At 38.1% G+C, this 17,835-nt stretch overlaps 1 protein-coding gene across 2 annotated transcripts in view; it reads right to left on the bottom strand.

Moving 5' to 3' along the window:
• znf438 (zinc finger protein 438) overlaps positions 1-17,141 on the bottom strand; it is a 62,605-nt gene extending 45,464 nt beyond the window's left edge. Inside the window, exon 1 of one of the 2 annotated variants that reach the window (XM_056255674.1) lies at positions 17,017-17,141. The gene's annotated coding sequence lies outside the window, so the exon portion shown is untranslated. The remainder of the gene's footprint in view (positions 1-17,016) is intronic. The other variant, XM_056255675.1, reaches the window with a different exon arrangement.
• Between the last annotated feature and the right edge of the window lie 694 nt (positions 17,142-17,835).

Genomic DNA, 17,835 nt, shown 5'->3' with positions numbered 1-17,835 from the left:
AAAAATAAATAAAACTAAAAACTAACTATCATTTTAAGAACTAAAAAAGAAATTAAGCATCACAACATTATAAAAGATTATAAAAACCATCTCAAATTCGGCCCAATAACTGATATAGTACTGATATTTTGTGAATCTTAAGAAATAATAAAGTAACATCTAGAAGTAACTATTTATTTCAAAATTAAGAGTTTCTTAATTATGATATTATTCTGTAAGAAAATAGTTCTTAACCACAATTCTCACATTTTTTTGCTTATAAAAGGCAAGTTCTCAGATTAAATACCACCTAGGGATCCAAAAAACATAGCTATTTCCACTCTTTAATCTCTTCTTCCATCCTCCCAGCTATAAGTTTCAAAACCCCATAGCCGGCATGTGTGTATGGGTTCGCGTGGGTTAGTGGCAGTAACAGTTTATGTGGTTTGGGCTCAAGTCTTCTGAAGTCAGAGAAGGCTCGAGACGGTACTCGCTCCACCACAAAACCACACTAGGAACGAGTGAGTCACTCTACAGTACAGTCACCTCCTCAGGTGGACAAGGGGAAGGAATGAGTGAGAAGGAGAGACGGGGACAGACGATGACTACAAAAGAAAAACATCATGTTGAATAGTACAAACAAGAGAAATGTTAGAAATAGAGCTGTGCGTGTCTACGCAATTCTGGAGTGTTTGCAAAACAAGGACATGCCACATCAAATTAATTACAGATTTAAATCATGTAGAATAGATCCTGACATGGACAAAGAATACCAGAGGGATCTGTCATTATGGTGTTTCACTGTTTCCTTTCATTCACTTGAGTAACACTGAAAGCACCTATAAACTAAACAGCACTTCCTTTCTGGCAAATGTTTGTCATCCTAAACGGCTAGGCCTGATTTTCACTGGAAGGAGGTCACAATGTCGTAACAATATTGTAATATAAAACAAATAATTGTGTCTTTTATTTAGTATTAGAGCTACACAGCCAATTTCCTATAAGGGTTGAGCAACAAGGATTCTCAAATGAGCTGTAAAAAGACATTTTGACTTTTTCCCAAACAAAATTTTGGCTGTTTACCTGCATGTTAAATTACAGTCATCTCTGGAAAACATCATTGTGCAAGATACTTGTACACTAGCTGGGAAGGTGGGCCCAGATGTGTGTAATCAACAAAAGGGATTGATTTATCTGATCAAGTTCCATATGTAACTAATCATTCACTCCTGAAAGAGAGTGGAGACATATGGCTTTTGACTGACTGAAAAGTGCACTTCCTTGGTTTGTGGGAATTCTGCCGTTTTAACATTAAAAGTCAGGCTCCATGCATGTCACTTGCTCTGTAGGGCCAGAGCTGTGATGCCCAACTCAGTGTTTCCCCTACCATTGTTCCAAAACGACCCCCCGCCCCCCCTAAATTGCTGACGAAATCCAGTCATAAAAAAGAAATTTACTGTATAACGCGGAATTTCATGGAATTTGTCAATCTTTTGAGGATTAAATAGAAAGCAGTTCAGTATACACTTGAAATCAAATCGCGATGTAGACAAGTGTGTGTGGATATTAAACCACAAAGACAATTTAAATACGAATCCTGCTTGTTCTGTGTGAATGAATGGTGCAGCCGACGCGCAGTTTCATTTACCACACACACACACACACTGAAGCACGTGTGCACTGCGCTGTTTTTTTGCCTATATGAAGACACAAATGCATAAACTTCCTCTCCAGGCTCTAGATCCACTCCGAAAGTCACTTCGTGATCATTTAACCGCTTCATTTGAGAAAAACTATCATTATGACATAAACACACAAACTCAAAAGGTCTTCACGGCAACCCGTCAAAATAAAAGTTCGGTTTAACTTGACAGAAATATTACCGTTGTACAGTAGAATTTAGATATGTCCCAATGTAATAATACACTAACACTAATCCAAATAAGAAATAAATTATCATCAAAACTGAATTTAAGGAATAATCCATGTTTTAATTTTAACAGTAAAGCTCATTGTGCAGCAGCACATTATTTGACAAAAAGTTTATTCAATTTCATATGATTAAAATTGATGATAAATGATAAAATTTGTGTTTTATGTCTTCATTTTATTACCAGAAAAAACGCAACACAGAATTAGTGATTTTTTTTTTCATATTTTTTCTTAAAATGTTGTATACGTTTAATGATTCATAATACACTATTTCAATTAATTAGACATGCTTTTTGATTGCTAAAAAATTTACACCACGTATCCGTAACACGCCCGCTCCGCAACACTAGCAGTCCCCCCCCCCCTGAAAAAAATCCTAGGGGAAACACTGCAACTAATATATATATATATATATATATTAGTTGGACATATACATCCATGCTGACATTAATTGCTGATCCAATCCCTAAAATCAGAATAAAAACAGTTCCTAACTTGATTTGACTGCTTGGACCAAATATGAGGTTGAATCCGAAATCGCCGGCATTATTTGAAGGGACAGTCATTTGTAGTGGTGTCCGAAACCTAGAGGCCGTTATTGAGTGCACTCATTCTATCCCACATTGCATCGCAATAACGAGATGTACGCTGAACGGCTGTCCGAATTCGCTCACTCACTCGTTTTCATTTATTTCTTCAAGTGAACTGTGGATTATTAGTGGATTAACATAGGGAATAGTGATTTAGGGTTTAGGGAGCGATTGACCCTCACCTTAAAGAGATAGTTCACCCACAAATGAAAATTGTGTCATCATTTACTCACCCTCATGTTGTTCCAGACCTGTATGAATTTCTTTCTTCTGCTGAACACAAAAGAAGATCTTTTGAAAAATGGGTCACCAAACAGTTGATGGGCCCCATTGACTTTCATAGTATGCAATATAGTCAATGGGGTCCATCAACCGTTTGGTTACAGAAATTTAAATCTTCTTTTGTGCAGAAAAAAAATTAATTCATACAGGTTTGGAACAGCTTGAGGCTGAGTAAATGATGACAGAATTTAAAACTATCCCTTTAAGTTGGGCTATTTGTCCCTTTGTGGATTTCCCATAATCCACATAGAATCACACACACACACAGAACGACTTTTGTCTGCCACAGATGCACCATAAGAGATGCTAAAATGAAACCTTCTCTCTGAAGTATTCCCTCGAAGACAGCATCTATAAGAAATTCAATAAACTATAATATATAGTAGACTATAGTGATCGGGAGCATGCAAATGAAAGTGAATTGGAAAGACACCATCCCCACTGTGAAGCATGGTGACGGCAGCATCATGCTGTGGGGATGCTTCTCCGCAACAGGCCCCGGAGTAGAGAGTTTGATGGGTAAAATAAATGCAGCAAAAACACAAGGGAAATCCTGGAGGAAAACCTGATGGAATCTGCAAGACACCTGCAACTTGGAAGAAGATTTGTTTTCCAGCAAGACAATGACCCAAAGCATAAAACCAATGCTACACATGGATGGCTTAAAAACAACAATGTTAATATCCTGCAGTGGCCAAATCCACAGTCCAGATCTCAAGCCGAAGCCAACTAAGAATTTATGAGTGGGCTTGAAAAAGCTCATGATCTCCATGCAACCCGACAGAGCCGGAGTAGTTTTAAAAAGAAGAATTGGGGAAATTGACCAGATGTGCAAAGCAGATAGAAAGCTACAGTGACACAAACTCAAAGCTGGTGTTCAAGACTCAGGTGTGGTTCAAACCAAACAAACGGAATTCAAACGGATTCTGGCCCCAAATCTCCAGTGAAAGCTCCTTAAAATCAATGACCTCATTAGCATCCTGACAACAAAAGAATTTCTCAAAGTTTCCTACATGCTGCTGCAAGATGTAATACAGCAGCAAATGAAACATTCACCAGTCCATTACCACAGCCACTCTACCCTCAGTCCAATACCACCACATTCATAATTCACACTTTTATGCATTTTTCTTGTACAAGGTGTTTTTTGAAGTACTAAGGTGAGCCTCTGCTGCACAGACATTTTAGTGTAAACTGCAGCCTTGACACTCCTGCTTATTAATCAATGTACTCTTATAACTATCTCAACTACCAGCCATGATTGGTGAGGTGCTTCCCTTTACTGATAATGAGAATGATGATGACACAGAGAAAAACTATTCAATGTAAATGTGCCACTAGTTTGAGTAAGTACAGACATGATTAATTCAAGAGGGCCTGCCTTTAAATACTGTGTGAATCCTTTCTTAAGGATAAATGCCTTTCTGCAGCAGAAAAAAAAACTATAATGATATAAAGATGCAAATGTCGCAAGACCATTTTGACAAACAGCACAAATGCAGACACTGGCATTACATTATAAACTGCACACATGATGTCTTCACAGGTGCAAGTGTGACTTAAGGGGACAGTTCAGTAAAAAATGAAAATTCTGTCATAATATTTACAAACTCCTGTCACCCCAAACCAAGCCTGTATTTTCAGCATCATTACTCCAGTCTTCACTCTTCAGTGTCACATGATCCTTCAGAAATCATTCTAATATGCTAATTTGGTGCTCAAAAAAAAAAAATCTAATTATTATCAATCTTGAAAATAGTTGTGCTGCTTAATGTGTTTCTGTTATACGTTTTTTCCAGGATTCTTTGAAGAATAGTAAGTTCAAAAGCATTTGAAATCCTATATTAACTATTGAACAGTATAGCGACATGTGCTTAGAATTGTAACTATCTATAAAAGCAGTAAACTGAGTGTATTTATTAGCTTGTCCAGGTGTAGAGAATGGGGTGAAGTTTGCGCATGTATCTGAAACTACAAAAAAGGGGGAAAAAGTGGATTTGTATGCATAGCCTGTAAAATAAACAGGAAAGCATGAGATTTCGCCACACATTGCCATATGACCTCTTTGAAATCTGCATATATCAGATAATGGTGGAAATTCTGAATCTTGATCACAGCAAACCTGGTACCCTTGAACAAAGAGATGAATTGCTCATAAAATATGCACAACTCCATGTTCATGTGTTTACTTTGGCCCCACGTCGCACCTTGCTGTGAAGCTCTGCGCTGTTACAACAAAGACATTTGTTCTGCATCTGCTCAGAACAATCCCAGTAATTACAGTGCAGTTTCCTCCACAGGTTTGATCCCTAATTGTGGAAAGCCATGCATTTCTGACCACACACATCTTTCTCGAGCAACGTGCAGATAGGTGAACGGTCTCCTACGAGTAATCACTACAAAGTCACAGACCAAGAAGTTGAAGGAGAGTTTAAGATAGCAATCTTTTTCTAGCTATAGGTTTGTGTGCATGGGATAAATGTGTGTGTGTGTGTGTGTGTAGTGATGTTGACATGGTTCTGATTGACCGGAAATGTTAAATAAGCATCTCTGCTATGAAAAGGGTCTCCCTCCCCCTCTCTCTCTCACCACATGTGAAACCACACAACGTCATGACAACTGCCAAAATAAACCTCAGCATCCTCCAAATGGAGAGTGCGTGTGTGCGCTTCCCTGCCGTGCAACACGGCCATACAGCGGTGTATTTAATAACCTTTTGCAAATCTCTGAAAGAATGTGTTCAGTGACACCGCAGAAATGAATTTCGACTGCCAATAGCTACACCATAACCAGCAGAAGATTCTCAGCGATCCTCTAAATTTCTCTCAAGAAGGTTTAAGTTTAAAGTCAAATATTTTGATGAGGAAAAAATGTTACTTGAGCTGAAAAAGGCTTTTCTCAAGTCCTGTTTTTACATTAACCCTTTCTAAACGTTTAACTCTGTAGCTGATGTGAATACTGGGGTGTCAGGCACCAAAAAGGATGCAAAACACCATTCAAGTAACACACTATGGCCTGGTTTCACAGACAGGGCTTAGATCAAGCCAGGACTACTAGGCATTAGTTAAATTAGGACATTTAAATAGCTTTTATAAACATGCCTGCCTTAAAAACATTACCGGTGTGCATCTTGAGACAAAACAATGGCACCGACATATTTTAAGTGCAGGTTGCTTTCTGTTAAGACAGCTCAAACATGTATTTTAGTCTGAGAAACCGGGCATATATTCCAAGTCTTAAACCATACATCAACTTTTTGTGATGAATAGAGTGAAATTTAATTTACCTGCCATCAATTACATTATGTGTCTTTCGAAAACATGCTTCAACACACTTTCTTTGAAGGTCTGTTACAAATCTCTAATTTAGTAACACAGCAAATAGAAACAGATAAGCCTTTTTGTGCAAATGTTAAAACCCAGGTCCCGGTAAACAACTATGTACTCTAAATACTGCACAAAAACACATACAGTGTGTCAAATGTTTTAGTCATGTAAGGTAAGCTTTAAAGGAGTACTCCACTTTTTTTTGGAAATAGGCTTATTTTACAACTCCCCCAGAGTTAAACTGTTGAGTTTTACCGTTTTTGAATCCATTCAGCCGATCTCCGGTTCTGGCGGTACCACTTTTAGCATAGCTTAGCATACATCATTGAAGTGGACAAGACCATTAGCATTTCTCATAAAAAAATGACCAAAGAGTTTCGATATTTTTCCTATTTAAAACTTGACTCTTCTGTAGTTACATTGTGCACTAAGACTGACGGAAAATGTAAAGTTGCGATTTTCTAGGCTGATATGGCTAGGAACTATACTCTCATTCCTGCGTAATAATCAAGAAACTTTACTGCCGTACCATGAGTGCAGCAGGTGTAATGATATGACGCAGCGCCTGAAAATAGTCCCCAGCTCAGTAACTTCCAACGTGACCGGGACTAAGTGCCTGCGCCTGCTGCACTCATGGTATGGCAGTAAAGTTTCTTGATTACAGCTACTGTTTATGAATTTAACAAATTTCTCAAGACAATTTTCCCTGACACTGCTTTTAATTTAGCAAACCTTGCCATTCTAAATAAGAGGATGTTCCAGTGTAAAACCTAAGGCAAATTTCCAATCTTATGTCTAGAATGAACTTATTATTGTCCAACTCCGATGTTTCTAGATTAATAAGGCCTGTTTCACACTCGATGTGAAAGCAGCAAAAATCTCAGCAACAATTAGCCTGGCAAACGTCAGACCACGTCTCACATGTTGATTTTCTCGTATTTGAGGCGTGGTTTACAAATGCCCAGAGCCGTTTATTGGGTGCTACGAATATTTATCAAATGCGCCTGTACGTAGCTCATAGCCAATCGTTTCAATTATACCAGATGACATGTAGAGCGAAAGAAATTAGACGAGGAAGAAGACGATGGGTCAGAGAATTATTTGCGTAAACTGCTTGGAACAATATGCGTCGAAAGGTAACTTCGCGTCTGCTGCCATGTTTGATCCATAGGTATAAACAAACTCCCTCGGTGTGTCGCATAGACGTCGTCATCGTCTTGCTGCTCCCTCCCCGTTCTGTGATTGGTTCCCTAGATGAGGCGAAAATTTGGTCCATAGTATCCAGACTGCCTAGCAGCGTGAATAAAATCGCGCTGCGCAAAGGCAGTATGGGGAAGCCCAAGCTAAGCAACAATATCAATAGGTTACAAATTTCACATTGCCTGTCCAAGCACAGTGATACTGTATATCAGAATTTGTGTTTCAACTGAGCCTATATTTGACGTGTAGCACACTGAACTAGGGCTGCAACAACTGATCGATAAAATCGATAATAATCGATTATGAAAATCGTTGTCAACGAACGTCATTATCGATTAGTTGGTCTGCTTACTTCACAGGGAGCGTTTACTGGTGATTGGTTGAAACAGGCCAATCATGATGCTCTAGTCTGTCTTACATGCGCTTCATGAGGCACACACACGCAAGGGCTCTCTTCCTCCGCCGCTCTGCCGTGCGCGCGCTACATGGTTTGGAGTAGGGCTGCAACAACTAATCGATAAAATCGATAATAATCGATTATGAAAATCGTTGTCAGCGAATGTCATTATCGATTAGTTGGTCTGCTTACGTCACGGGGAGTGTTTACTGGTGATTGGTTGAAACAGGCCAATCAGGATGCTCTCTGTCTTACACGCGCTTCATGAGGCACACACGCACACACACGCAAGGTACACACACACACTCCCTCCGTTGCTCTGGCGCGCTCGCGCTACACGGTTTGGAGCACAGTCTCTTCTGTCTCGCATGCGCGCTCTTGCTTGCGCGCTCAAATCCCGGGAGTTTGAACTAATTTGCGAGCATCAGGGAGCCGCTATCAATATGCGGGTGACTCCCAGAACTTCCGGGAGACTTGGGATGTCTGTATTTTGCGTCTCGAGCATCAGGTTGCGCAATCAGTTCGCTCGCAACATAAGTGATGGATTAAAATGGTGCTACCGCAGAAATATTAAATTAAAACGGTCTTTACAAAGCGAAGCACTAAATATAAAGGCAGTTAATAACAGCAGCAGTAAAATATTGTTTTTTAGTCACTGTATGTTTCAGCGAATGTTTGTGCACTAATGCATAATTTTTCCTGTCTTTTTAATCAAGCCTGTTAGCTTGCTGCGTACCTCCATTACGTTCTCTTTATATAGCATTTGTCTACTATTAAGTTTTAATTATGTATATGTTCACACGCTTGTTTTCAGTCTTTCTATATTTATTTTTACAAATTATCCTTATAATTCAATTAATTTTAAATAAAAATTAAATGAATTATATATTTTAGATGTTTTTAGTTTATATCTTCACATCTGAACAACATGTCTGTAAATTTGTTTTAACAAAAATTGTGTTAAAACAATATGTTGGGTATAATTTTTTTTTTTTTTTTTACATTAATCATGGTTGTCAACTTGCCATCAGCAATTATCATTAAAAACAATGCAAATATTGATATTTGTAAAACTCAAAGTGTGGCTTTTGCACTTTTTAAAGTACACTTTTACACATAAATATCCTAATTTAGGGTTTTAGGTAACACTTTATTTTACGGTGTCCTTGTTACATATAGTAATAATAATTACTGTAGTAATAACAGTAAATTATGCATAATTACATGCAACTAACCCTCAACCTAATCCTACCCTATTCCTATAGTAAGTACATGTAGTTACTTAATATTACTCTGTACTTAAATATATAATTACACTGTAACAAGGACACCTTAAAATAAAGTGTAACCGGGTTTTATTTAGTCATAATAAACCAAAAATCTAATAGAATTTTTTTATCCGATTAATCGAAAAAATAATCGTCCGATTAATCGATTATCTAAATAATCGTTAGTTGCAGCCCTAATTTGGAGCACAGTCTCTTCTGTCTCGCATGCGCGCTCTTGCTTGCGCGCTCTAGATTCCGGGAGTTTGAACTTATTTGCGGGCACCAGGGAGCCGCTATCAATATGCGGACCGACTCCCGGAACTTCCGGGAGACTTGGGATGTCTGTATTTTGTCTTGAGCATCAGGTTGCGCAATCCATAGACATAATAAATACATAGACGCCCTATTGGCCGCTTTGGAACGTTGCTGCGATACGTCAACGCGTCCGCCATTTTGCTGAGTGCAAGACTGCGCTGTGAACAAATGCAAGTAAACGGGTGAGCTGCAGTTTTCCTGGATAAAAACAATAATAACGTTTACATTTATCAACCGATTTCACTGGTTTGTACGTGGTGTACGTTACTATTACTAATTATATAATGACCAAATACAACATAATAAACAGAGCAATTCCAAGAGGGTCCTCTCACCATCGGTGCTCTGGCCCTAAAAAATGTTCAGTTTTGTTTGTGAAAGGTAATTCCCCGAGACCTGTTTTCAATTGTGTGGCGATTTGTACAGCCCCAAGCAGCACACGAAGCAGGCATTTTTCTCAATTCCCGTAATGAGAGGTATATATGGGAAAGTTGCCCTCCGCAATATGGCGGCGCCGTTGACGTGCGCTCCAGCAGCCAATAGGGCGTCTATGTATTTATTATGTCTATGGCGCAATCAGTTCGCTCGCAACATAAGTGATGGATTAAAATAGCACTACCGCAGATAGGGTAAGTGTACCCATTAAGCCCATGTACCCTTTAAGCCCACTTTCAACTTTGAAGTCAAAAAAAAAAAAAAAAAAAAAAAGAGTAAATCATATTTTATGCTGCTCATTATTTTAATCAATCCAGTGAGTTGTTACTTCCCTGGCATTTTTTATTGTATACCAATCACATTTGTCAATGTTGAGTTAGCCCCACCCATGTGCAAGCTGTCTCAGGGCACCTCACACAAAGTCACCCCAAAACTTTGGTGTTTCGGGACCCTTCAGAAATCAATAAATTTCTGCAATTTTCAGCCATTTATTTGGTAACTAACTACATTGATATTATATCAAATAAGAGATAAATGTGTTGTTTTTTGTGTATGAACAAATAGTACTTTAGCATTTTATATAGTTTTCCTTTAAATGGAAAGATGAGTTTATTAGCTTCAGTTCAAAGCTAATCTCTAGGTCAATCCATTAGCCTTACAGAAAGATAGACTGCCAAAGAATTAAGCATGTGAACTGCAAACAATAAATGTTTTGTGATTCATTTTACATTCATTTACAAATAAATGCATCATAAATTGTTTTGTAGAGAAGATTATTTTCATAAATTAACTTTTTTTAAAGATGGGCTTAAATGGTACAGTGCCACAAAACGCATGCAAGCTACAGCCAACACAAGCTAACCTAGAATGAAAAAACCCTAACATTTCTCAATGTGGGCACAATGAAAATTACTATGATAATTAGTCCACAGTATATTTAAGCTCCATGCATGTATTTGTAAACATATCTTACATTTTTAAAGGAAAACATTGTCTTTTTTCACCATTACTCACTGTGGAACCATTTAAGCCCAGCTTATGTGTTTCAATGAGGAATCCCTCTAATTGCAAACTTTGATACATTTTCTGAAAGTGTTTAATGATAACATTTCTTTGTGTACTTTTTACCTTACTAACCTTTTAACCTTACCTTACTTACTAACTTAATTTACAACTATATTTAGATAGGCCTACAAATTACACACATTCATTCAAATGAGATAGAGCCCGTTTTGTCCTAAAGTCGTTTATGTATAACCGGGCATAATTTGGGAGCCAAGCCGAGTTAAGGCTCCAGACTCCCGGTGTCTGGGGCCCACTAGGAGGCCCCCCTAAGCCCAGAGTATGGAGCCTTAACTCGGCTTGGCTCCTGAGATACACCCGTTCAAACTTCCAGCTTGACTCCAGCTACAACTCCATTCAAGCCGACTTTAGGCTCCAGACCACCGTCCACTAACACCAACCCATCCCACCCAGGGCTTTAATCGAACATTAGCAAAAGGAATTTTTTTAATACTTCCCTGTCACTGAATAAATATATTGATGTTTTACTTCTTTAAAATCAATACATTTTTTTATATTTTGTGAATAAATGATGATGTGGGCTTATTTGGAACACATGCGGGCTTAAATGGTGCCAAAAGTACCAATTAAGCCCATGCCAGACTTCTGACTTTATTCATAAATTATCTTAATTTTATATTCAAAAATTTACATCAACTAACTAATACATTTTCAAATGAGAGATAAATCTTGCATTTTAACTAATTATTTTCCTTATAAACCTTGTCATTATCTATTAAAAAACCTAGACTTAGATTTTGGTGGGCTTAATGGGTACACTTACCCTATAGGTTCAATTAAAACGGTGTTTACAAAGTGAAGCACTAAATATAAAGGTAGTTAATAACAGCAGCAGTAAAAGATTGTTTTTAGTCACTGTACTCAGGCCATCCTTAAAAATATTCTTGTTTGCCGTAACCCGACCGACCCTGTCAAATTAGGACCGACCCAATTATTTATTTATTTTTTCCCTTTTAGTCCGACCGACTTGCCGGTTGTAAACTTGCATTAAGACCGACCGATTTTTTTTTTACTCTTCAAACAACTAATATATACAAATGCAATAAAATAATATAAATTGATTATAGTAAGTATTGTGAATATAAATTGCGTAGGCTACGTTCTTTCTTTTAAATAAAAACCCGTGGCGTCATCTATTATGATTGTTTACACCATTGGTTTACGCATGTCACACTATGGCCTGTGCGTTCGCTTCGTTTCATTCACTGTCAATGGTTCGCGCTCGGTGATGATGGCTGCGGCGCGGCTGCTTGTGAAATACGTCTGTATGAGCCTACATTTAGTCGCTCATTATTCGAAATTCTTAATGGTCAAATATGGAATAGGAGAATAGGGAATCGATGTTAACGGCCTTTTCTCGGAGCGCGTCCAGCTCGTCACGATATGCCCACCGCGAACGCGCGTCACACAGCAACTGCAGGCTCTGACAAACAAACACACATAAGTGTGGGAAGCCAAACACACCGAAAGTGGGACAAACGGCGCGGTGTGTTACAGAGTTCGCGCTGCGCTGACTTTTAATCTGCGTGGCTCAATGGACCGAGCCGCGCGAGTCGCGAAAGACTCGACAGCGCAGGGAGAACTGTTTGCTTGGGCCAGCCAATGGTCAGAGCGGCGCGAACTAATCTCACCAGCACCACGCTGACCAATAAAACAGCACATCCCATACCGAAATGTACTAAATTGCACAAAAGAAAATCGACCATTCCATAATATGTCAGGACTACTTAATCGGCCTATAGTTTCCTACAATGCGCCTAGCTATTTGACCACACTGATTTCCGTTAATAATAGCAGATGTTTATGGGTCAAATCTCTCACTCTCTCCCTGCAACTTTTTGTTACCCTCCTTTCCTGCCCCTAGACCAGAAAGGGGGCTTGTAACAGTATGGGTCAAATGTAAACGAATGGTGCCAAACGCGCTGTTTTATTGGTCAGCGCGGCGCTGGTGAGATTAGTCATTTTAATTTATTTGTTTCCCTCTGAAAAGCCACTTTCATTGAAATCTAGTGGCTCCTTTTTTTTCTTTTTTCTTTTTGATTCTGCCTATTTTTTTCCAAATGAATGCAGCTGGAATTAATGCAATAAATATGTTTTTTTTTTTACAAAGATTTCAAATTGTTTGTGGTCTATAACCTGTATCAGAATGAGGTTCGCAATGGTGCGCCCGAAGGCATGGGGGTTGAAGACCCAGTCAGTGACGTCACGATATGCAAATTTGTTTAAATTCATACCGACGTAATCACCATGACCAAAATTATCCTTTTTTTTTTTACATTGAATCTTGAAAAAAAAAATAGACCTACCTACCCTTTTTTTTTTTTTTTTGCTGTTACTGCAAACCAAAATATTTTTAAGGGTGGCCTCAGTGGTTTTCAGCGAATGCTTGTGCACTAATGCATCATTTTTCCTGTCCTTTTAATCATGCATGTTAGCTTGCTGCGTACCTCCATTCCGTTCTCTTTTTACAGCATTTGTCTACTATTAAAGGGGTCATATAATGGTACATGCACTTTTACAAGTTGATTGTACTGAAATGTGTGTTGGCAGTGCCTGTACACAACCATCATAAAATGATAAAAATCCATCCAGTGTTTTTGTTTTAAAGGATAATTCCGGTATTTAACACTTTGAGTCTATTTTTTAGTTTGTTTTGGATGAACTAGAGTGGTGGACTTAGAAATTTTGACGATGGGTCCTGTCTCGACTTTTTTAATATTTTAGAATCGCCTCTGAGCGCTTCAGAGTGGATGTCTATGGGCATGCTCAAACATGTCCTTAAAACAACCCTTAACGTTCGTTTTCAAAACTGTGCAACTCACCGAGTGGTTAGTGGTGTTCGTTGATGATTAAAAACAAATATATTTTTTCAGATACCTCACAACCGCGTATAAACTTCCGCTCGATATTTGAGTCTGAAGCGTTAGCACACCCCCGACCACTTGATGGCGACAACCACTTTGCCGCAGCTGCTCAGCTCACGCTAGCCTTCTGAGAGACGGAGAACCGAGCGAAAAGACTACAACCAAATGTAAACAGACCCCTTTCCGTTTCCGGTAGCGCAGTAATATCAACGAGCACTGAGTCCTCCAGCAGACATCAATGCGATTTAAAAAAATGGCAAATAAAACTCGACAGAAACTGTATTTCGCTACGCTACTTGTTTTGGAACATCAACGAACACCACTAACCACTCGGTGAGTTGCACAGTTTTGAAAACGAACGTTAAGGGTTGTTTTAAGGACATGTTTGAGCATGCCCATAGACATCCACTCTGAAGCGCTCAGAGGCGATTCTAAAATATTAAAAAAGTCGAGACAGGACCCATCGTCAAAATTTCTAAGTCCACCACTCTAGTTCATCCAAAACAAACTAGAAAATAGACTCAAAGTGTTAAATACCGGAATTATCCTTTAATCTCCTTATATATGTTTTCCCCTGCCTCAAATCGAGCCGTTCGACCGTGTGACGTCACACGGTCGGAAGCCCCTCCCACGATTGTTGATTGACAGGAGCGTTTCAACACAGACCCGCCCTCGCTCGTGAGGGAGCTGTCAATCATAGTCTGCGCGGACCGGCGTGGTCATTGTTGATATGCTGGAGCACTGTCTATGAGCAGAATGGCGTCTAAGCGATTGTGGTGTTCTGTTCTTGGGTGTAATAACGAACACAGCAGTCATTTTAATGTTCCTAAATCCGAACCGCTGAAGACGCAGTGGCTGAGTTTGTTTTCGAAGGGAATATTCCCCACGAGCAACGTCAATGCTTTCATGTTTGCGCGAATCATTTCACACACCAGACTGCTTTATAAACGAGGATCAGTATAAAGCTGGATTTGCTAAGAAGCTGCTCATGAAAAAAGGATCGGTACCAGATATTCGTGTTCCTGCTGAATCTCCAGAAGAACGGAAGTGAGTATAACGTTTTATTAAACTTTATATTAATATATTAATCTTTGCAAATCGCTAGCTGCACGCTTCACAATGAATGCGTCTAAGGTGTACACTCAGGGTACATTACGGCATGTTTTCTATGTATGACGTTCTCAATATAATTCATAATCCCACGTTTATACTGAACAACGCGTTATGGTTATTGTGTTATTGTGTTACAAATGGTATACGCACAGAACAGAGAGGCGGGGTGAGCAAAGCTCATTATCATTTAAAGTCATATGCACTGAAACGGCGTGCTGAAAACAGAGCTGTTTTTGACCAGGTAAAATAAGTGTTTTCTTACAATACTAATGAGAATTTTTAATTAAAGTATATTACAAACTTTTAATTTAAACCCTAAAGAATCATATTAGCTTGTACAAAAATGGCATTATATGACCCCTTTAAGTTTTAATTGTTTTTCAAACGCGATCTACTGCGGCTCTACGTTCACACGCTTGTTTTCAGTCTTTCTATATTTATTTTATCAATGTATCCTTATAATTCAATTAATTTTAAATACAAATTAAATTAATTATATATTTTAGATGTTTGATTTATATATTTTGAATTATATGAATTATATATTTTAGATGTTTTTAGTTTATATCTTCACATCTGAACAACATGTCTGTGTAAATTTGTTTTAACAAAAATTGTGTTAAAACATAATATGTTGGATATAATTTTTTTTTTTTTTTACATTAATCATGGTTGTCAACTTGCCATCAGCAATTATCAAAAACAATGCAAATATTGATATTAGTAAAACTCAATGTGTGGCTTTTGCACTTTTTAAAGTACACTTTTACACATAAATATACCCTGATTTAGGGTTTTATTTAGTTATAATAAACAAAAAAATCAAATTGAATTTTTTATCCGATTAATCGAAAAAATAATCGCCCGATTAATCGATTATCAAATTAATCGTTAGTTGCAGCCCTACATTGAACTGAAAAAAAGATGCTTCCACAATGTACTGACGCTATTTATCAACACAACACAGCAATAGCCTATATGAAGCAACATAAGATGCACATTGAGCAAAATGCTTAGGCCTACATATTATTTTTTTAATAAAAATAAAAAAATAACCCCGGGGTCAATGCAGTTTACATATGTGACAGGCATAAACAGCACTTTCTTACATTTGTCGGTGTGTAAGCTGATGCAGTGATGGTGTTGTTTCACATTACCTTGAGCATGCAGTGTAAACAGGCCTTACTTTCAAATTAATTTCAGGGAAAGCAATGTAAATAACCACAATATGGATAAACAGTATTATAGCACCTCATTTAACAGGCTGGCCTATGATATTTACAAACTGCTAGCTGAGATCAGACACTTACAAAATATATTACATTCCCCAAAGTCTCATAATGCATTAGGTAAGTAACATAGCCTACACACCCAACGCAAATATTAAAACTTCTACCTTCTAAAAACTATGCAAAAAGTGGGTGTAACACATAATGCAAACAATCACAATAACATGCAGTTACATCATCAGCCCACAAATGTTGCCATTATACTTCATCCACAGCAAAGTTTATAGAGAACAAGCTATGGTAAGAAATTTTCCAATCCCTGCTATTACCATTTCTACTTCTTCCAAACCATTATCACTATGCTTACAAGGAAAATAGTACTATAACAATACAGGAAAATGTCAACACTGATAGCACCTGTTGACAACCATGAATGTGTGAACTATCACAAAGTCTGTGCAGAAATGGATATTTTGGGAAATTTGAGTCCCACGTACAAAATTAAAATATTAAAAGTAATTTATACAACTTTATGTTACGAGATAATTAATCAACAAAGAAAACATCTCGCAGTGCAATTAAAGAGATGCACAATGCCTCTGCAATCACACGGAACGCAAACAAACAACTTATTGAATTTATATATGGATGTAGCGAAGCAATTACTATTCTATTAATACAATGTCACTTTTAAAACGGTATGACATGCGAACTGTATTCACTGTGCACAGAAATATGAATACATCCGTGTGAATATGAACTTTGCAATGCTTTTAGGAACGTTTTGTTGCCGTTTCTGTGCTAAAGACTTGTTTCTATGCAGTATTATGTTCAGTGTTGTGTTTTATTCAGCATAAAAACATCTTTGAAGGCCCTGGCCTGTGATCGCACTGTGATTCCTATTGGCTGAAAATAAAAGTCGTAACACGACTGCACAGTGAGCCCATTGGGCTCCTCTTTTCTGCACGAAATAATGGAAATAACGGAACATCTTGTGCCTCACCTTCCAGGAATGTCCTCCAGCTCGATTAGAGGACTCTTGGTTAATTTGGGGCATGCGCCACATTAATTAGGTGAGTAGATCGACACATCTTCATAACTGTTTCTCCACAGCCATTTTTGGGCGAGACCTCGAATCCTAAACGGTGGGTGTTACAAAGTGGAAGTGAGGGATATTTATGTTAAACACAATATAGTTCTCCTGATATTATACTTTTTAATCAATAATAATACAAAAATGTGTTGTAAAGCGTCATTTTTAAGCAAAAGACCATATATATTTTCTCACCATCCATAAAAAAAGTTACTCATCCACCCCTTTTAAGAAAGAATGGTACAGCTCATACAACACCGGTTCGCTTCTGTGAATGCAGCCAATCGGAGACGACAAAAATGCAAAAATGTCCCTCGCCAATCAGAGCACCTATGACGTGTGTACAGTTTTTTTATCAGATTCAAGGAACTGCGGGAAATCTGAGGCAGACGACGTAGGCAGCCAGTTGAACAGGAATTATGCTGTAATCTTCTTCATACATGTAAAAGGGTAATAGTACCCAAACCATACTAATTCAGTAAGACTAGTGCAAGGTTTTCAAGGCGACATATTTTACTAACGTTACAGTAATTAAACTAGAAAGTGGATAAAAGGAGGTTGAAGCTCCCGAGAGAGTGAAAGTGAAGACATGCACAGAAAAAGGCTAACGTTACAGGTAAACAAACGACGAATGGTATATTTATCAGTCTCACTCATCAGCTCTCCTCTCACTTTGGTGTGTGGTAAACTGTATAAGTATTACTGAGTTTTTCGGTGTATGCAGACACT

The sequence above is a fragment of the Rhinichthys klamathensis genome, unplaced genomic scaffold (assembly GCF_029890125.1).
Source record: "Rhinichthys klamathensis goyatoka isolate OS25496 unplaced genomic scaffold, OSU_Roscu_1.1 h1tg000121l_1, whole genome shotgun sequence".
In the NCBI taxonomy this organism is placed as follows: domain Eukaryota; kingdom Metazoa; phylum Chordata; class Actinopteri; order Cypriniformes; family Leuciscidae; genus Rhinichthys; species Rhinichthys klamathensis.
Note: the sequence above shows the minus strand (reverse complement) of the source record. Positions and strands in the feature narration are given on the sequence as shown.